This window comes from Bubalus bubalis, chromosome 7 (genome assembly GCF_019923935.1).
Source record: "Bubalus bubalis isolate 160015118507 breed Murrah chromosome 7, NDDB_SH_1, whole genome shotgun sequence".
Classification (NCBI taxonomy): Eukaryota; Metazoa; Chordata; class Mammalia; order Artiodactyla; family Bovidae; genus Bubalus; species Bubalus bubalis.
Window position 1 is genome coordinate 21,470,448 of NC_059163.1, and position 5,229 is coordinate 21,475,676.

Sequence of the window (5,229 nt, forward strand, 5' to 3'; positions counted from 1 at the left end):
TTTCATTTTTAAAATATGTACTACTTTGTGACATGTCATCATTAAACTATATTTACCAGTCAATCCTAAAGGAAATCAACCCTGAATATTCATTAGAAGGACTGATGCTGAAGCTGAAGCTCCAATATTATGGCCACCTGACACGAAGAGCCATCTCACTGGAAAAGACCCTGATGCTGGGAAAGACTGAAAGCAAAAGGAGAAAAGGGCTGCAGAAGATGAGATAGTTAAACATCACTGACTCAGTGGACATGAGTTTAGGCAAACTCCCGGATATAGTGAAGGAAAGGGAAGCCTGGCATACTGCAGTCAATGGGGTTGCAAAGAGTTGGACACAACTGAGTGGCTGAACAACAAATAAGGATCAAGGGGAACAAGACAAGGAAGAGAAAGAAGCCAAGCAGGAATTCGGGCAAAATCTGACAAAAGGTAGCTTCAGCTTGCTACTTCAGGGGACTCAGGAGTGTGTTTGACCTCAGAGATGGCCTGAGTTGAAGAGCTGGGTTTTCATGCTCATACACTGGTCAGTGAGAGTCAGAGTGATGCCCTGAGGATGGGGTTGGGAGCTGAGGCAGGGCATAAACTCCCAAGCTCTCTGACCTCTTCCCCTTTATGCACAATGGCTCCAGTAGTTTCAGGAAAGTCCTCTGAAGTCATGGGTCAGTTCAGTTCAGTTCAGTTGCTCAGTCGTGTCCGACTCTTTGCGACCTCATGAATCGCAGCCCGCCAGGCCTCCCTGTCCATCACCAACTTCCGGAGTTCACTGAGACTCACGTCTACCGAGTAGGTGATGCCATCCAGCCATCTCATCCTCTGTTGTCCCCTTCTCCTCCTGCCCCCAATCCCTCCCAGCATCAGAGCCTTTTCCAATGAGTCAACTCTTCACATGAGGTGGTCACAGTATTGGAGTTTCAGCTTTAGCATCAGTCCTTCCAAAGAACACCCAAGACTGATCTCCTTTAGAATGGACTGGTTGGATCTCCTTGCAGTCCAAGGGACTCTAAGGAGTCTTCTTCAACACCACAGTTCAAAAGCAGCAATTCTTCAGTGCTCAGCTTTCTTCACAGTCCAACTCTCACATCCATACATAACCACTGGATAAACCATAGCCTTGACTAGATGGATCTTTGTTGGCGAAGTAATGTCTCTGCTTTTGAATATGCTATCTAGGTTGGTCATAACTTTCCTTCCAAGGAGTAAGCGTCTTTTAATTTCTTGGCTGCAATCACCATCTGCAATGATTTTGGAGCCCCCCAAAATAAAGTCTGACACTGGTTCCCCATCTATTTCCCATGAAGTGATGGGACCAGATGCCATGATCTTAGGGTACAGGCTATTAATTAGAAGCAAAAGCTGAGAGGCACACAGAAGCAGTAAAAGGGGCCTGAGAGGCTCTGGGTGGAATATTGATGGTATTCACTATAGTGTTAGACATCCAAAAGAAAGATGTAAAGTTTCAACAGATTTGGAAATAAGGAAGAACATTCTAGACCTGTGCTGTTCTATGTATCAGCCTTTAGTCACAGGTGGCTAGTGGCTACTGTACTGGTTCATGTACATACAGAATATTTTTACGAACAGAAAAAGTTCTATTGGACTGTACTGTATCTAGAATGAGAATAGTATGAATGAAATCATGGAAACATACATAAGCAACTAGTTTAACAGGGTCATAATGAAGACAGATGACTGCAATACAGGCTGTGGTCAAATTTTAAAAAGCTTTGGAAGTATTGATCCTATATCACCTCCATACCTGGCATTATGCTAGATCTCTTTGTGCCCCTAGCTGAAAATTTGGTCTCTAATTTGGTTTCTCTTTTCCTTTGGCTCCTTCTCCAACCATTTATCCATCATCACTTGTGCTACTGCCTCCTTTCAGCTCCAGGCTTGAATCTTAAATCATGATTCAATGGTTTAGACTTTTTATCTAGCATTTTAAATTTCCTTCCCTCTCATATAAACTACTTCCTAATTAGCTCCAATTTATATATAAAGCCAGACAATTTGTATATAAAACTATATATATATATGTGTATATATATATAAAACTAGGAAAGATAGGAGGTATGTGTGTATGCTCAGTCACTCAGTCATCCATGTGGTCACAAAAATAGGAGGTAAACTGAATCAAATCAGGTGAAAGGATTCAGGAATCCCAAGCATGTTGGATAGACTGTGTGAAAGACGCTCTTGAATTGGAAGAATTAGTAGTGTTAAAGTGGCCATACTCCCTAAAGCAATCTACAGATTTAATGCAAAGATTTAATGCAATACTTCTCAAAATCCCCATGACATTTTTTCACAGAAATAGAACAAATAATCCTAAAATTTATATGAAGCTAATAAAAGACCCAGAATTGCCAAAGCAATCCTGAGGGAAAGGAACAGAGCAGGTTTACCCTCCTAGACTCCAGACAATATTACAAAGCTACAGGAGTCAAAACAGCATAGTATTGGCATGAAAACTGGCATATGAATCAATGGACAGAATAGAAAACTCAGAAATAAACTCACACACCTATGGACAATTAATCTTTGATAAATGAGGAGAGAATGTATACAGTTGGGAAAAGACAGTCTCTTTAGCAAGTGGTGTTGGGAAGGTTGGACCTCTGCATGGAAATCAATGAAGCTAGAACACATCCTCACACCATATAAAAAAATTAACCCAAAATGGCTTAAAAAACTGAAGTATAAGACATGACAGAAGACACAATTCTCTGACATAAATCATACCAACATTTTCTGAGGTCAGTCTCCCAAGGCAATGCATGTAAAAGCAAAAATAAACAAATGGGACCTAATTAAACTTATAAGCTTTTGCACAGCAATGGAAACCATAAAGAAAATGAAAAGACAATATATGGAATAGGAGAAAATATTTGCAAATAATGTGACTGGCAAGGGCTTTATTTTCAAAGTATACAAACAGCTCCTACAGCTCAATAACAAAGCAAGACAGAACAAAAACAACCGAACTGAAGAATGGGTAGCAGTCCTAAGTACACATTTTCCAAAGGAGACACACAGAAGGTCAATAGGCACATGAAAAGATGCTCATCATTGCCAACCATTAGAGCAATGCAAATCAAAACAACAATGAAGTACTACCTCATACCTGTCAGAATGATCATCATTAAAAAGTCTACAAATAGTAAGTGCTGGAGGGGATGCGGAGGAAAGAGAACACTCTTACACTGTTGATGGGAATGTAAACTGGTGCAGCCACTATGGAAAACAGTGTGGAGGTTCCTCAAAAACTAAAAATAGAGCTTCCATATGATCCAGCAATCCCACTCCTTAACATATACCCAGATAAAACTAACTTGAAAAGATACATGTACCCCAACGTTCACAGCAGCACTATTTACAATAACTAAGACGTGGAAACAACCTATGCTCAGTTGTTCAATCGTGTCTGACTCTTCACGACCACATGGACTGCAGACCACCAGGCTCCTCCGTCCATGAGATTTTTCAGGCAAGAATACTGGAGTGGGTTGCATTTCCTTTTCCAGGGCATCTTCCCGACACAGGGATCAATCTGCCATCTCCTGTATCTCCTGCATTGCAGGTGGATTCTTTACCACTGAGCCACCAGGGAAGTCAATAAGTAAGACATGGAAACAACCGAAATGTCTATCAATAGATGGCACAGTAGTAAAGAATCTGCCTCTAATGCAGGAGACACACAAGAGATGCACTTTCAATCTCTGGGTCGGGAAGATCCCCTGAGCAGGAATGGCAACCCACTCCAGTATTCTTGCCTGGAAAATTCAATGGACAGAGAAGCCTGGAAATCTTCAGTCCATAAGGGCGCGAAGAGTCAGAGATGACTGAGCACAGCACAGTAGATGAATGGATGAAAATTTGGTATATGCATACACACACACACAAGATGGAATATTACTCAGCCACAAAAAGAAAGAAATAATGTCATTTGCAGCAGCATGGATGAACCTAGAGATTATCATACTAAGTTAAGTGAGGAGGAAAAAGATAAATATCATAAGATATCACTTAAATGTGAAATCTAAAATATGACACAAATGAACTTATCTATGAAACATAAACAATCTCATGGACAAAGGGAACAGATTTATAATTGCCAAGAGTAGGTAGGGGAGTGAGGGAGGGATGGATTGGGATTTTAGAATTAGTAAATGCAAACCATTATATATATAATGGAAAACAATGAGCTTCTACTATATAGCATAGGCAACTAATTTCAATATCCTGTGACAAATGAAAATGAAAAAGAATACAAAAAAGAATATATATGTATAACTGAGTCACTTGGCTGTACAGCAGAAATTAAACACAGTATTGTAAATCAACTATATCTCAACAAAATTTAAAAAATGAATCAGTGGGGATGGAGAAATGAAAGAAACAAATCAGACAGGATATAATTAATGGAAAAAGAAAACTTTAGGGAAAACAATCTCTTCCTTAATTTCTAGTAGATTTATTTCCTCTCAACACTATCCACATTAAAGGAGACCAAGGCTACTGTATTACTAAGTTCTTGTTGTTCCATATGCTTCCTGTAGAGTAAAATCTTAACTCCATGTTTTCCTCAACCTACATTTTTTTCTACATGTGAATTTATACGAGAGAAAATGACAAGACAACAAACTTCAATCATGGAATATTCTATCTTTAAAGATTTGATTGTGATAATATGCATGTAGCAAAATATACAGTCCTGACCATTTTTAAGTGTAACTATGGTTCAATATGTCATTTACATTGTTGTGCATAATTTTTCATCTGGCAAAATGGAAACTCTGTACCAAGTAAACAGCAATTTCCAATCAAACCCCGCCCCTACTCCTGGAAATCACTCTCCTTTTAGTAAAATTGACTGTGTACTCTCAGTATCTCATGTAAATAGAAGCACATAGTATTTGTCTTTTTGTGACTGGCTTATTTCACTTAGATTAGTGTCTTCACAGTTCATCCATATTGTAGCCTATGACAGAATTTTCTTCCTTTTTAAGGCTAGATAAAATTCCACTGGATGAATAAGCTGAGTAATATTTCATTGTATGTATATATCACATTTTGTTTATCCAATTATCTGTCAATAGATATTAATACATGGTTTGCATCCATATTCCAGCTATTATGAATTAAACTTCTATATTCCTAAATCATGGATTTTTTTACAAATAGATCTTTGAGAATATAGCCTTAGCTTGGTACCAGTGGGGCTTCTCTGAG